Here is a 17,953-nt window from a genome sequence, read left to right as displayed (position 1 = left end):
TGGAATAAAAGCCCCATGGTGCCTGTTGTATTCAATACCGATGCAATTTCCCTGTTTCATCAAATCTCTGAAGGTCCACGGATTACAGAATGCCTCCAAATGTGCTTCGAAAACTACTACTGGTCTCCCAGGAATCGATCAAAGCATAGACAGTTTGAGATATTACACCCATGGAATAAAAGCCCCATGGTGCCTGTTGTATTCAATACCGATGCAATTTCCCTGTTTCATCAACACTCTGAAGGACCACAGATTACAGAATACCTCCAGATGTGCTTCGAAACCTACTATTGGTTTCCCAGGAATCGATCAAAGCGTAGACAGTTTGAGACATTACTCCCATGGAATAAATGCCGCACGATGCCTGTTGTATTCAATACCGATGCAATTTCCCTGTTTCTTCAACACTCTGAAGGTCCAGAGATAACAGAATGCCTCCATATGTGCTTCGAAAACTACTACTTGTCTCCCAGGAATCGATCAAAGCATAGACAGTTTGAGACATTACTCCCATGGAATAAAAGCCCCATGGTGCCTGTTGTATTCAATACCGATGCAATATCTGTGTTTCATCAACACTCTGAAGGTTCACAGATTACAGAATGGCTCCAGATGTGCTTCGAAAACTACTACTGGTCTCGCAGGATTGATCAAATCATAGACATTTTGAGACATTACTCCCATGGAATAAAAGCCCCATGGTGCCTGTTGTATTCAATACCGATGCAATTTCTCTGTTTCATCAACACTCTGAAGGTCCACAGATTACAGAATGCCTCCAGATGTGCTTCGAAAACTACTACTGGTCTCCCAGGAATCGATCAAAGCATAGACATTTTGAGACATTACTCCCACGGAATAAAAGTCCCCATGGTGCTTGTTGTATTCAATACCGATGCCATATCTGTCTTTCATCAACACTCTGAACGTCCACAGATTACAGAATGCCTCCAGATGTGCTTCGAAAACTACTATTTGTCTCCCAGGAATCGATCAAAGCATAGACATTTTGAGACATTACTCCCATGGAATAAAAGCCCCATGGTGCCTGTTGTATTCAATACCGATGCAATATCTGTGTTTCATCAACACTCTGAACGTCCACAGATTACAGAATGCCTCCAAATGTGCTTCGAAAACTACTACTGGTCTCCCAGGAATCGATCAAAGCATAGAATTTTTGAGACATTACTCCCATGGAATAAAAGCCCCATGGTGCCCGTTGTATTCAATTCCGATGCAATATCTGTGTTTCATCAACACTCTGAAGGTCCACAGATTACAGAACGCCTCCAGATGTGCTTCGAAAACTACTACTGGTCTCCCAGGAATCGATGAAAGCATAGACAGTTTGAGACATTACTCCCACAGAATTAAAGTCCCCATGGTGTTTGTTGTATTCAATACCGATGCCATATCTGTGTTTCATCAACACTCTGAACGTCCACAGATTACAGAATGCCTCCAGATGTGCTTCGGAAACTACTATTGGTCTCCCAGGAATCGATCAAAGCGTAGACAGTATTAGACATTAATCCCATGGAGAAAAGTGCGCATGGTGAATGTTGTATTAAATCTCGATGCAATTTCCCTGTTTCATCAGCACTCCGAGGGTCCACAGATTACAGAATGCCTCCAGATGTGATTCGAAAACTACTATTGATCCTCCAGGAATCGATCAAAGCGTAGACAGTTTGAGACATTACTCCCACGCAATAAAAGTCCCATGGTGCTTGTTGTATTCAATACCGATGCAATTTCCGTGATTCATCAACACTCTGAAGGACCACAGATTACAGAATACCTCCAGAAGTGCTTCGAAACCTACTACTGGTTTCCCAGGAATCGATCAAAGCGTAGACAGTTTGAGACATTACTCCCATGGAATAAATGCCCCACGATGCCTGTTGTATTCAATACCGATGCAATTTCCCTGTTTCTTCAACACTCTGAAGGTCCAGAGATAACAGAATGCCTCCATATGTGCTTCGAAAACTACTACTTGTCTCCCAGGAATCGATCAAAGCATAGACAGTTTGAGACATTACTCCCATGGAATAAAAGCCCCATGGTGTCTGTTGTATTCAATACCGATGCAATATCTGTGTTTCATCAACACTCTGAGGGTCCACAGATTACAGAATGCCTCCAGATGTGCTTCGAAAACTACTACAGGTCTCCCAGGAATCGATCAAAGCATAGACATTTTGAGACATTACTCCAATGGAATAACAGTCCCAAGGTGCCTGTAGTATTCAATACTGATGCAATATCTGTGTTTCATGAACAATCTGAAGGTCCACAGATTACAGAATGCCTCCAGATGTGCTTCGGAAACTACTACTGGTCTCCCAGGAATCGATCAAAGCATAGACATTTTGAGACATTTCTCCCAAGGAATAAAAGCACCATGGTGACTGTTGTATTCAATACCGATGCAACATCCCTGTTTCATCAACACTCTGAAGGTCCACAGATTACAGAATGCCTTCATATGTGCTTCGAAACTTACTACTGGTTTCAAAGGAATCGATCAAAGCATAGACAGTTTGAACATTAATCCCATGGAATAAAAGCCCCATGGTGCCTGTTGTATTCAATACCGATGCAATTTCCCTGTTTCATCAAAACTCTGAAGGTCCACGGATTACAGAATGCCTCCAGATGTGCTTCGAAAACTACTACTGATCTCCCAGTAATTGATGAAAGCGTAGACAGTTTGACACATTACCCCCATGGAGAAAAGTCCGCATACTGCCTGTTGTATTCAATCCCGATGAAATTTCCCTGTTTCATCAACACTCTGAAGGTCCACAGATTGCAGAATGATTCCAGATGTGCTTCGAAAACTACTACTGGTCTCTCAGATATCGATCAAAGAGTAGACAGTTTGAGACATTACTCCCATGGAATAAAAGTCCCCATGGTGCTCTTTGTATTCAGTAACGATGCAATTTCCCTGTTTCATCAACACTCTGAACGTCCACAAATTACACAATGCCTCCAGATGTGCTTCGGAAACTACTATTGGTTTCCAAGGAATCGATCAAAGCATAGACAGTTTGAGACATTACTACCATGGAATAAGAATCCCATGGGGCCTGTTGTATTCAATACCGATGCAATATCTGTGTTTCATCAACACTCTGAAGGACCACAGTTTACAGAACGCCTCCAGATGTGCTTCGAAAACTACTACTGGTCTCCCAGGAATTGATCAAATCATAGACCGTTTGAGACATTACTTCCATGGAATAAATGCCCGAAGATGCCTGTTGTATTCAATACCGATGCAATATCTGAATTTCATCAACATTCTGAACGTCCACAGATTACACAATGCCTTCAGATGTGCTTCGGAAACTACTACTGGTCTCCCAGGAATCGATCAAAGCGTAGACAGTTTGAGACATTACTCCCATGGAATAAAAGCCCATGGTAACTGTTGTATTCAATACCGATGCAATATCTGTGTTTCATCAACACTCTGTAGGTCCACAGATTACAGAATGACTCCAGATGTGCTTCGAAAACTACTACTGGTCTCCCAGGAATCGATCATAACATAGACAGTTTGAGACATTACTCCCATGGAATAAAAGCCCCATGGTGCCTGTTGTATTCAAAACCGATGCAATTTCCCTGTTTCGTCAAAACTCTGAAGGTCCACGGATTACAGAATGCCTCCAGATGTGCTTCGAAAACTACTACTGGTCTCCCAGGAATCGAGCAAAGCATAGACAGTTTGAGATAATACTCCCATGGAATAAAAGCCCCTTGGTGCCTGTTGAATTCAGTACCGGGTCAATATCTGTGTTTCATCAACACTCTGAAGGTACACAGATTACAGAATGCCTCCAGATGTGCTTCGAAAACTACTACTGCACTCCCAGGAATCGATCAAAGCATATACAGTTGGAGACATTACTCCCATGGAATAAAAGCCCCATAGTGCTGGTTGTATTCAATACCGATGCAATATCTGTGTTACATCAACACTCTGCACGTCCACACATTACAGAATGCCTCCAGATGTGCTTCGAAAACTACTACTGGTCTCCCAGAAATCGTTAAAATCATAGACAGTTTGAGACATTACTCCCATGGAATAAAAGCCCCATGGTGCCTGTTGTATTCAATACCGATGCAATTTCCCTGTTTCATCAACACTCTGAAGGACCACAGATTACAGAATACGGTCAGATGTGCTTCGAAACCTACTACTGGTCTCCCAGGAATCGATCAAAGCGTAGACAGTATTAGACATTACTCCCATGGAGAAAAGTGCGCATGGTGAATGTTGTATTAAATCTCGATGCAATTTCCCTGTTTCTTCAGCACTTCGAAGGTCCACAGATTACAGAATGCCTCCAGATGTGATTCGAAAACTACTATTGATCCTCCAGGAATCGATCAAAGCGTAGACAGTTTGAGACATTACTCCCACGCAATAAAAGTCCTATGGTGCTTGTTGTATTCAATACCGATGCAATTTCCCTGTTTCATCAACACTAGGAAGGACCACAGATTACAGAATACCTCCAGATGTGCTTCGAAACTTACTACTGGTTTCCCAGGAATCGATCAAAGCATAGACAGTTTGAGACATTACTACCATGGAATAAAAGCCCCATGGTGCCTGTTGTATTCAATACCGATGCAATAGCTGTGTTTCATCAACACTCTGAAGGTCCACAGATAACAGAATGACTCCATATGTGCTTCGAAAACTATTACCTGTCTCCCAGGAATTGATGAAAGCGTAGACAGTTTGAGACATTACTCCCATGGAATAAAAGCCCCATGGTGCCTGTTGCATTCAATACCGATGCAATATCTGTGTTTCATCAACACTCTGAAGGTCCACAGATTACAGAATGCCTCCAGATGTGCTTCGAAAACTACTCGTGGTCTCCGAGGAATCGATCAAAGCATAGACAGTATGAGACATTACTCCCATGGAATAAAAGCCCTACGATTCCTTGTTGGATTCAATACCGATGCAATTTCTCTGTTTCTTCAACACTCTGAAGGTCCACAGATAACAGAATGCCTCCATATGTGTTTCGAAAACTACTACTTGTCTCCCAGGAATCGATGAAAGCATAGACAGTTTGAGACATTACTCCCATGGAATAAAAGCCCCATGGTGCCTGTTGTATTCAATACCGATGCAATATCTGTGTTTCATCAACACTCTGAAGGACCACAGATTACAGAATGCCTCCAGATGCGCTTCGAAACCTACTACTGGTTTCCCAGGAATCGATCAAAGCATAGACAGTTTGAGACATTACTCCCATGGAATAAAAGCCCCATGGTGCCTGTTGTATTCAATACCGATGCAATTTCCCTGTTTCTTCAACACTCTGAAGGTCCACAGATAACAGAATGCCTCCATATGTGCTTCGAAAACTACTACTTGTCTCCCAGGAATCGATGAAAGCATAGACAGTTTGAGACATTACTCCCATGGAATAAAAGCCCCACGATTCCTTGTTGAATTCAATACCGATGCAATTTCTCTGTTTCTTCAACACTCTGAAGGTCCACAGATAACAGAATGCCTCCATATGTGCTTCGAAAACTACTACTTGTCTCCCAGGAATCGACGAAAGCATAGACAGTTTGAGACATTACTCCAATGGAATAAAAGCCCCATGGTGCCTGTTGTATTCAATACCGATGCAATATCTGTGTTTCATCAACACTCTGAAGGTCCACAGATTACAGAATTTTTCCAGATGTGCTTCGAAAACTACTACTGGTCTTCCAGGAATCGATCAAAGCGTAGACAGTATTAGACATTACTCCCATCGAGAAAAGTGTGCATGGTGAATGTTGTATTAAATCTCGATGCAATTTCCCTGTTTCATCAGCACTCCGAAGGTCCACAGATTACAGAATGCCTCCAGATGTGATTCGAATACTACTATTGATCCTCCAGGAATCGATCAAAGCGTAGACAGTTTGAGACATTACTCCCACGCAATAAAAGTCCCATGGTGCTTGTTGTATTGAATACCGATGCAATTGACCTGTTTCATCAACACTCTGAATTACCACAGATTACAGAATACGTCCAGATGTGCTTCGAAACCTACTACTGGTCTCCCAGGAATCGTTCAAAGCGTAGACAGTATTAGACATTACTCCCATGGAGAAAAGTGCGCATGGTGAATGTTGTATTAAATCTTGATGCAATTTCCCTGTTTCATCAGCACTCCGAAGGTCCACAGATTACAGAATGCCTCCAGATGTCATTCGAAAACTACTATTGATCCTCCAAAAAATCGATCAAAGCGTAGACAGTTTGAGACATTACTCCCACGCAATATAAGTCCCATGGTGCTTGTTGTATTCAATACCGATGCAATTTCCCTGTTTTATCAACACTCTGAAGGACCACAGATTACAGAACACCTCCAGATGTGCTTCGAAACTTAATACTGGTTTCCCAGGAATCGATCAAAGCATAGACAGTTTGAGACATTACTACCATGGAATTAAAGCCCCATGGTGCATGTTGTATTCAATACCGATGCAATATCTGTGTTTCATCAACACTCTGAAGGTCCACAGATAACAGAATGCCTCCATATGTGCTTCGAAAACTACTACTTGTCTCCCAGGAATCGATCAAACCGTAGACAGTTTGAGACATTTCTCCCATGGAATAAAAGCCCCATTGTGCCTGTTGTATTCAATACTGATGCAATATCTGTGTTTCATCAACACTCTGAAGGTCCACAGATTACAGAATGCCTCCAGATGTGCTTCAAAAACTACTACTGGTCTCCCAGGAATCGATCGAAGCATAGACAGTTTGAGACATTACTCCCATGGAATAAAAGCCCCACGATGCCTGTTGTATTCAATACCGATGCACTTTCCCTGTTTCTTCAACACTCTGAAGGTCCACAGATAACAGAATGCCTCCATATGTGCTTCGAAAACTACTACTTGTCTCCCAGGAATCGATGAAAGCGTAGACAGTTTGAGACATTACTCCCATGGAATAAAAGCCCCATGGTGCCTGTTGTATTCAATACCGATGCAATATCTGTGTATCATCAACACTCTGAAGGTCCACAGATTACAGAATGCCTCCAGATGTGCTTCGAAAACTACTACTGGTCTCCCAGGAATCGATCAAAGCATAGACAGTTTGAGACATTACTCCCATGGAATAAAAGCCCCACGATGCCTCTTGTATTCAATACCGATGCAATTTCCCTGTTTCTTCAACACTCTGAAGGTCCACAGATTACAGAATACCTCCATATGTGCTTCGAAAACTACTACTGGTCTCCCAGGAATCGATCAAAGCATAGACAGTTTGAGACATTACCCCCCATGGAATAAAAGCCAAAGGTTCCTGTTGTATTCAATACCGATGCAATTTCCCTGCTTCTTCAACACTCTGAAGGTCCACAGATAACAGAACGCCTCCATATGTGCTTCGAAAACTACTACTTGTCTCAAAGGAATCGATGAAAGCGTAAACAGTTTGAGACATTACTCCCATGGAATAAAAGCCCCATGGTGCCTGTTGTATTCAATACCGATGCAATATCTGTGTTGCATCAACACTCTGAAGGACCACAGATTACAGAATGCCTCCAGATGTGCTTCGAAACCTACTACTGGTTTCCCAGGAATCGATCATAGCATAGACAGTTTGAGACATTACTCTCATGGAATAATAGCCCCATGGTGCCTGTTGTATTCAATACCGATGCACTTTCCCTGTTTCTTCAACACTCTGAAGGTCCACAGATAACAGAATGCCTCCATATGTGCTTCGAAAACTACTACTTGTCTCCCAGGAATCGATGAAAGCGTAGACAGTTTGAGACATTACTCCCATGGAATAAAAGCCCCATGGTGCCTGTTGTATTCAATACCAATGCAATATCTGTGTTTTATCAACACTCTGAAGGACCACAGATTACAGAATACCTCCAGATCTGCTTCGAAACCTACTACTGGTTGCCCAGGAATCGATCAAAGCGTAGACAGTTTGAGACATTACTCCCATGGAATAATAGCCCCACGCTGCATGTTGTATTCAATACCGATGCACTTTCCCTGTATCCTCAACACTCTGAAGGTCCACAGATAACAGAATGCCTCCATATGTCCTTCGAAAACTACTACTTGTCTCCCAGGAATCGATGAAAGCGTAGACAGTTTGAGACATTACTCCCATGGAATAAAAGCCCCATGGTGCCTGTTGTATTCAATACCGATGCAATATCTGTGTTTTATCAACACTCTGAAGGACCACAGATTACAGAATACCTGCAGATGTGCTTCGAAACCTACTACTGGTTGCCCAGGAATCGATCAAAGCGTAGACAGTTTGAGACATTACTCCCATGGAATAATAGCCCCACGCTGCATGTTGTATTCAATACCGATGCACTTTCCCTGTATCCTCAACACTCTGAAGGCCCACAGATAACAGAATGCCTCCATATGTCCTTCGAAAACTACTACTTGTCTCCCAGGAATCGATGAAAGCGTAGACAGTTTGAGACATTACTCCCATGGAATAAAAGCCCCATGGAGCCTGTTGTATTCAATACCGATGCAATTTCCCTGTTTCTTCAACACTCTGAAGGTCCACAGATAACAGAACGCCTCCATATGTGCTTCGAAAACTACTACTTGTCTCAAAGGAATCGATGAAAGCGTAAACAGTTTGAGACATTGCTCCCATGGAATAAAAGCCCTATGGTGCCTGTTGTATTCAATACCGATGCAATATCTGTGTTTCATCAACACTCTGAAGGACCACAGATTACAGAATGCCTCCAGATGTGCTTCGAAACCTAGTACTGGTTTCCCAGGAATCGATCAAAGCATAGACAGTTTGAGACATTACTCTCATGGAATAAAAGCCCCATGGTGCCTGTTGTATTCAATACCGATGCAATTTCCCTGTTTCTTCGACACTCTGAAGGTCCACAGATAACAGAATGCCTCCATATGTGCTTCGAAAACTACTACTTGTCTCCCAGGAAGCGATGAAAGCATAGACAGTTTGAAACATTACTCCCATGGAATAAAAGCCCCATGGTGCCTGTTGTATCAATACCGATGCAATATCTGTGTTTCATCAACACTCTGAAGGTCCACAGATTACAGAATGCCTCCAGATGTGCTTCGAAAACTACTCCTGGTCTCCCAGGAATCGATCAAAGCATAGACAGCATGAGACATTACTCCCATGGAATAAAAGCCCCACGATTCCTTGTTGAATTCAATACCGATGCAATTTCTCTGTTTCTTCAACACTCTGAAAGTCCACAGATAACAGAATGCCTCCATATGTGCTTCGAAAACTACTACTTGTCTCCCAGGAATCGATGAAAGCATAGACAGTTTGAGACATTACTCCCATGGAATAAAAGCCCCATGGTGCCTGTTGTATTCAATACCGATGCAATATCTGTGTTTCATCAACACTCTGAAGGTCCACAGATTACAGAATGTTTCCAGATGTGCTTCGAAAACTAATACTGGTCTTCCAGGAATCGATCAAAGCGTAGACAGTATTAGACATTACTCCCATGTAGAAAAGTGTGCATGGTGAATGTTGTATTAAACCTCGATGCAATTTTCCTGTTTCATCAGCACTCCGATGGTCCACAGATTACAGAATGCCTCCAGATGTGCTTCGAAAACTACTATTGATCCTCCAGGAATCGATCAAAGCGTAGACAGTTTGAGACATTACTCCCACGAAATAAAAGTCCCATGGTGCTTGTTGTATTGAATACCGATGCAATTTCCCTGTTTCATCAACACTCTGAATTACCACAGATTACTGAATGCGTCCAGATGTGCTTCGAAACCTACTACTGGTCTCCCAGGAATCGTTCAAAGCGTAGACAGTATTAGACATTACTCCCATGGAGAAAAGTGCGCATGGTGAATGTTGTATTAAATCTCGATACAATTTCCCTGTTTCATCAGCACTCCGAAGGTCCACAGATTACAGAATGCCTCCAGATGTGATTCGAAAACTACTATTGATCCTCCAAAAAATCGATCAAAGCGTAGACAGTTTGAGACATTACTCCCACGCAATATAAGTCCCATGGTGCTTGTTGTATTCAATACCGATGCAATTTCCCTGTTTCATCAACACTCTGAAGGACCACAAATTACAGAATACCTCCAGATGTGCTTCGAAACTTAATACTGGTTTCCCAGGAATCGATCAAAGCATAGACAGTTGGAGACATTACTACCATGGAATTAAAGCCCCATGGTGCCTGTTGTATTCAATACCGATGCAATATCTGTGTTTCATCAACACTCTGAAGGTCCACAGATAACAGAATGCCTCCATATGTGCTTCGAAAACTACTACTTGTCTCCCAGGAATCGATGAAAGCGTAGACAGTTTGAAACATTACTCCCATGGAATAAAAGCCCCATGGTGCCTGTTGTATTCAATACCGATGCAATATCTGTGTTTCATCAACACTCTGAAGGTCCACAGATTACAGAATGCCTCCAGATGTGCTTCAAAAACTACTACTGGTCTCCCAGGAATCGTTCAAAGCATAGACACTTTGAGACATTACTCCCATGGAATAAAAGCCCCACGATGCCTGTTGTATTCAATACCGATGCAATTTCCCTGTTTCTTCAACACTCTGAAGGTCCACAGATAACAGAATGCCTCCATATGTGCTTCGAAAACTACTACTTGTCTCAAAGGAATCGATGAAAGCGTAAACAGTTTGAGACATTACTCCCATGGAATAAAAGCCCCATGGTGCCTGTTGCATTCAATACCCATGCAATATCTGTGTTTCATCAACACTCTGAAGGACCACAGATTACAGAATGCCTCCAGATGTGCTTCGAAACCTACTACAGGTTTCCCAGGAATCGATCAAAGCATAGCCAGTTTGAGACATTACTCTCATGGAATAATAGCCCCATGGTGCCTGTTGTATTCAATACCGATGCAATTTCCCTGTTTCTTCAACACTCTGAAGGTCCACAGATAACAGAATGCCTCCATATGTGCTTCGATAACTACTACTTGTCTCCCAGGAATCGATGAAAGCGTAGACATTTTGAGACATTACTCCCATGGAATAAAAGCCCCATGGTGCTTGTTGTATTCAATACCGATGCAATATCTGTGTTTCATCAACACTCTGACGGTCCACAGATTACAGAATGCCTCCAGATGTGCTTCGAAAACTACTCCTGGTCTCCCAGGAATCGGTCAAAGCATAGAAAGTTTGAGACATTACTCCCATGGAATAAAAGCCCCACAATGCCTGTTGAATTCAATACCGATGCAATTTCTCTGTTTCTTGAACACTCTGAAGGTAGACAGATAAAAGAATGCCTCCATATGTGCTTCGAAAACTACTACTTGTCTCCCAGGAATCGATGAAAGCGTAGACAGTTTGAGACATTACTCCCATGGAATAAAAGCCCCATGGTGCCTGTTGTATTCAATACAAATGCAATTTCCCTGTTTCTTCAAAGCTCTGAAGGTCCACAGATAACAGAATGCCTCCATATGTGCTTCGAAAACTACTACTTGTCTCCCAGGAATAGATGAAAGGGTAGACAGTTTGAGACATTACTCCCATGGAATAAAAGTCCCATGGTGCCTGTTCTATTCAATACCGATGCAATATCTGTGTTTCATCAACACTCTGAAGGACCACAGATTACAGAATACCTCCAGATGTGCTTCGAAACCTACTACAGGTTTCCCAGGAATCGATCAAAGCATAGACAGTTTGAGACATTACTCCCATGGAATAAAAGCCCCACGATGCCTGTTGTATTCACTACCGATGCAATTTCCCTGTTTCTTCAACACTCTGAAGGTCCACAGATAACAGAATGCCTCCATATGTGCTTCGAAACCTACTACTGGTCTCCCAGGAATCGATGAAAGCTTAGACAGTTTGAGACATTACTCCCATGGAATAAAAGTCCCACGATGCCTGTTGTATTCAATACCGATGCAATTTCCCTGTTTCTTCAACACTCTGAAGGTCCACAGATATCAGAATGCCTCCATATGTGTTCGAAAGCTACTACTTGTCTCCCAGGAATCGATGAAAGCGTAGACAGTTTGAGACATTACTCCCATGGAATAAAAGCCCCATGGAGCCTGTTGTATTCAATACCGATGCAATATCTGTGTTTCATCAACACTCTGAAGGACCACAGATTACAGAATACCTCCAGATGTGCTTCGAAACCTACTACAGGTTTCCCAGGAATCGATCAAAGCATAGACAGTTTGAGACATTACTCCCATGGAATAAAAGCACCACGATGCCTGTTGTATTCACTACCGATGCAATTTCCCTGTTTCTTAAACACTCTGAAGGTCCACAGATAACAGAATGCCTCCATATGTGCTTCGAAAACTACTACTTGTCTCCCAGGAATAGATGAAAGGGTAGACAGTTTGAGACATTACTCCCATGGAATAAAAGTCCCATGGTGCCTGTTCTATTCAATACCGATGCAATATCTGTGTTTCATCAACACTCTGAAAGACCACAGATTACAGAATACCTCCAGATGTGCTTCGAAACCTACTACAGGTTTCCCAGGAATCGATCAAAGCATAGACAGTTTGAGACATTACTCCCATGGAATAAAAGCCCCACGATGCCTGTTGTATTCACTACCGATGCAATTTCCCTGTTTCTTCAACACTCTGAAGGTCCACAGATAACAGAATGCCTCCATATGTGCTTCGAAACCTACTACTGGTCTCCCAGGAATCGATGAAAGCATAGACAGTTTGAGACATTACTCCCATGGAATAAAAGCCCCATGGTGCCTGTTCTATTCAATACCGATGCAATATCTGTGTTTCATCAACACTCTAAAGGACCACAGATTACAGAATACCTCCAGATGTGCTTCGAAACCTACTACTGGTCTCCCAGGAATCGATCAAAGCATAGACAGTTTGAGACATTACTCCCATGGAATAACAGCCCCATGGTGCCTGTTGTGTTCAATACCGATGCAATTTCCCTGTTTCTTCAACACTCTGAAGGTCCACAGATAACAGTATGCCTCCATATGTGCTTCGAAAACTACTACTTGTCTCCCAGGAATAGATGAAAGGGTAGACAGTTTGAGACATTACTCCCATGGAATAAAAGCCCCATGGTGCCTGTTCTATTCAATACCGATGCAATATCTGTGTTTCATCAACACTCTAAAGGACCACAGATTACAGAATACCTCCAGATGTGCTTCGAAACCTACTACAGGTTTCCCAGGAATCGATCAAAGCATAGACAGTTTGAGACATTACTCCCATGGAATAAAAGCCCCACGATGCCTGTTGTATTCACTACCGATGCAATTTCCCTGTTTCTTCAACACTCTGAAGGTCCACAGATAACAGAATGCCTCCATATGTGCTTCGAAACCTACTACTGGTCTCCCAGGAATCGATGAAAGCTTAGACAGTTTGAGACATTACTCCCATGGAATAAAAGTCCCACGATGCCTGTTGTATTCAATACCGATGCAATTTCCCTGTTTCTTCAACACTCTGAAGGTCCACAGATATCAGAATGCCTCCATATGTGTTCGAAAGCTACTACTTGTCTCCCAGGAATCGATGAAAGCGTAGACAGTTTGAGACATTACTCCCATGGAATAAAAGCCCCATGGAGCCTGTTGTATTCAATACCGATGCAATATCTGTGTTTCATCAACACTCTGAAGGACCACAGATTACAGAATACCTCCAGATGTGCTTCGAAACCTACTACAGGTTTCCCAGGAATCGATCAAAGCATAGACAGTTTGAGACATTACTCCCATGGAATAAAAGCCCCACGATGCCTGTTGTATTCACTACCGATGCAATTTCCCTGTTTCTTAAACACTCTGAAGGTCCACAGATTACAGAATGCCTCCAGACGTGCTTCGAAAACTACTACTGGTCTCCCAGGAATCGATCAAAGCATAGACAGTTTGAGACATTACTCCCATGGAATAACAGCCCCATGGTGCCTGTTGTGTTCAATACCGATGCAATTTCCCTGTTTCTTCAACACTCTGAAGGTCCACAGATAACAGTATGCCTCCATATGTGCTTCGAAAACTACTACTTGTCTCCCAGGAATAGATGAAAGGGTAGACAGTTTGAGACATTACTCCCATGGAATAAAAGCCCCATGGTGCCTGTTCAATTCAATACCGATGCAATATCTGTGTTTCCTCAACACTCTGAAGGACCACAGATTACAGAATACCTCCAGATGTGCTTCGAAACCTACTACAGGTTTCCCAGGAATCGATCAAAGCATAGACAGTTTGAGACATTACTCCCATGGAATAAAAGCCCCACGATGCCTGTTGTATTCACTACCGATGCAATTTCCCTGTTTCTTCAACACTCTGAAGGTCCACAGATAACAGAATGCCTCCATATGTGCTTCGAAACCTACTACTGGTCTCCCAGGAATCGATGAAAGCATAGACAGTTTGAGACATTACTCCCATGGAATAAAAGTCCCACGATGCCTGTTGTATTCAATACCGATGCAATTTCCCTGTTTCTTCAAAACTCTGAAGGTCCACAGATATCAGAATGCCTCCATATGTGTTCGAAAGCTACTACTGGTCTCCCAGGAATCGATGAAAGCATAGACAGTTTGAGACATTACTCCCCTGGAATAAAAGTCCCACGATGCCTGTTGTATTCAATACCGATGCAATTTCCCTGTTTCTTCAACACTCTGAAGGTCCACAGATATCAGAATGCCTCCATATGTGTTCGAAAGCTACTACTGGTCTCCCAGGAATCGATGAAAGCATAGACAGTTTGAGACATTACTCCCATGGAATAAAAGCCCCATGGTGCCTATGTATTCAATACCGATGCAATTTCCCTGTTTCTTCAACACTCTGAAGGTCCACAGATTACAGAATACCTCCAGATGTGCTTCCAAAACTACTACTTGTCTTCCAGGAATCGATCAAAGCATAGACAGTTTGAGACATTACTCCCATGGAATAAAAGCCCCATGGTGCCTGTTGTATTCAATACCGATGCAATTTCCCTGTTTCTTCAACACTCTGGAGGTCCACAGATTACAGAATACCTCCATATGTGCTTCGAAAACTACTACTGGTCTCGTAGGAATCGATGAAGGCATAGACAGTTTGAGACATTACTCCCATGGAATAAAAGCCCCATGGTGCCTGTTGTATTCAATACCGATGCAATTTCCCTGTTTCTTCAACACTCTGAAGGTCCACAGATTACAGAATACCTCCATATGAGCTTCGAAAACTACTACTGGTTTCCCAGGAATCGATGAAAGCATAGACAGTTTGAGACATTACTCCCATGGAATAAAAGCCCCATGGTGCCTGTTGTATTCAATAACGATGCAATTTCCCTGTTTCTTCAACACTCTGAAGGTCCACAGATTACAGAATACCTCCATATGTGCTTCGAAAACTACTACTTGTCTCCCAGGAATCGATGAAAGCATAGACAGTTTGAGACATTACTCCCATGGAAAAAAAGCCCCATGGTGCCTGTTGTATTCAATACCGATGCAATATCTCTGTTTCATCAACACTCTGATGGACCACAGATTACAGAATGCCTCCAGATGTGCTTCGAAACCTACTACTGGTTTCCCAGGAATCGATCAAAGCATAGACAGTTTGAGACATTACTCCCATGGAATAAAAGCCCCACGATGCCTGTTGTCTTCGATACCGATGCAATTTCCCTGTTTCTTCAACACTCTGAAGGACCACAGTTTACAGAACTCCTCCAGATGAGCTTAGAAACCTACTACTGGTTTCCCAGGAATCGATCAAAGCATAGACAGTTTGAGACATTACTCCCATGGAATAAAAGCCCCACGATGCCTGTTGTATTCGTTACCGATGCAATTTCCCTGTTTCTTCAACACTCTGAAGGTCCACAGATAACAGAATGCCTCCATATGTGCTTCGAAACCTACTACTGGTCTCCCAGGAATCGATGAAAGCTTAGACAGTTTGAGACATTACTCCCATGGAATAAAAGCCCCACGATGCCTGTTGTATTCAATACCGATGCACTTTCCCTGTTTCTTCAACACTCTGAAGGACCACAGATAACAGAATGCCTCCATATGTGCTTCGAAAACTACTACTTGTCTCCCAGGAATCGATGAAAGCGTAGACAGTTTGAGACATTACTCCCATGGAATAAAAGCCCCATGGTGCCTGTTGTATTCAATATCGATGCAATTTCCCTGTTTCTTCAACACTCTGAAGGTCCACAGATAACAGAATGTCTCCATATGTGCTTCGAAAACTACTACTTGTCTCCCAGGAATCGATGAAAGCGTAGACAGTTTGAGACTTTACTCCCATGGAATAAAAGCCCCATGGTGCCTGTTGTATTCAATACCGATGCAATATCTGTGATTCATCAACACTCTGAAGGACCCCAGATTACAGAATACCTCCAGATGTGCTTCGAAACCTACTACTGGTTGCCCAGGAATCGATCAAAGCATAGACAGTTTGAGACATTACTCCCATGGAATAATAGGACCACGCTGCCTGTTGTATTCAATACCGATGCAATTTCCCTGATTCCTCAACACTCTGAAGGTCCACAGATAAGAGAATGCCTCCATATGTCCTTCGAAACCTATTACTTGTCTCCCAGGAATCGATGAAAGCGTAGACAGTTTGAGACATTACTCCCATCGAATAAAAGCCCCATGGAGCCTGTTGTATTCAATACCGATGCAATTTCCCTGTTTCTTCAACACTCTGAAGGTCCACAGATAACAGTATGCCTATATATGTGCTTCGAAAACTACTACTTGTCTCCCAGGAATAGATGAAAGCGTAGACAGTTTGAGACATTACTCCCATGGAATAAAATCCCCATGGTGCCTGTTCTATTCAATACCGATGCAATATCTGTGTTTCATCAACACTGTGAAGGACCACAGATTACAGAATACCTCCAGATGTGCTTCGAAACCTACTACAGGTTTCCCAGGAATCGATCAAAGCATAGACAGTTTGAGACATTACTCCCATGGAATAAAAGCCCCACGATGCCTGTTGTATTCACTACGGATGCAATTTCCCTGTTTCTTCATCACTCTGAAGGTCCACAGATTATAGAATGCCTCCAGACGTGCTTCGAAAACTACTACTGGTCTCCCAGGAATCGATCAAAGCATAGATAGTTTGAGACATTACTCCCATGGAATAAAAGCCCCATGGTGCCTGTTGTGTTCAATACCGATGCAATTTCCCTGTTTCTTCAATACTCTGAAGGTCCACAGATAACTGAATGCCTCCATATGTGCTTCGAAACCTACTACTTGTCTCCCAGGAATCGATGAAAGCATAGACAGTTTGAGACATTACTCCCATGGAATAAAAGTCCCACGATGCCTGTTGTATTCAATACCGATGCAATTTCCCTGTTTCTTCAACACTCTGAAGGTCCACAGATAACAGAATGCCTCCATATGTGCTTCGAAAACTACTACTTGTCTTCCAGGAATCGATGAAAGCATAGACTGTTTGAGACAATACTCCCATGGAATAAAAGCCCCATGGTGCCTGTTGTATTCAATACCGATGCAATTTCCCTGTTTCTTCAACACTCTGAAGGTTCACAGATAACAGTATGCCTACATATGTGCTTCGAAAACTACTACTTGTCTCCCAGGAATAGATGAAAGCGTAGACAGTTTGAGACATTACTCCCATGGAATAAAAGCCCCATGGTGCCTATGTATTCAATACCGATGCAATTTCCCTGTTTCTTCAACACTCTGAAGGTCCACAGATTACAGAATACCTCCAGATGTGCTTCCAAAACTACTACTTGTCTTCCAGGAATCGATCAAAGCATAGACAGTTTGAGACATTACTCCCA

This window comes from Schistocerca gregaria, unplaced genomic scaffold (genome assembly GCF_023897955.1).
Source record: "Schistocerca gregaria isolate iqSchGreg1 unplaced genomic scaffold, iqSchGreg1.2 ptg000180l, whole genome shotgun sequence".
NCBI lineage: Eukaryota > Metazoa > Arthropoda > Insecta > Orthoptera > Acrididae > Schistocerca > Schistocerca gregaria.
The sequence above is the reverse complement of the archived record's forward strand: the minus strand, read 5'-3'. Positions refer to the sequence as shown.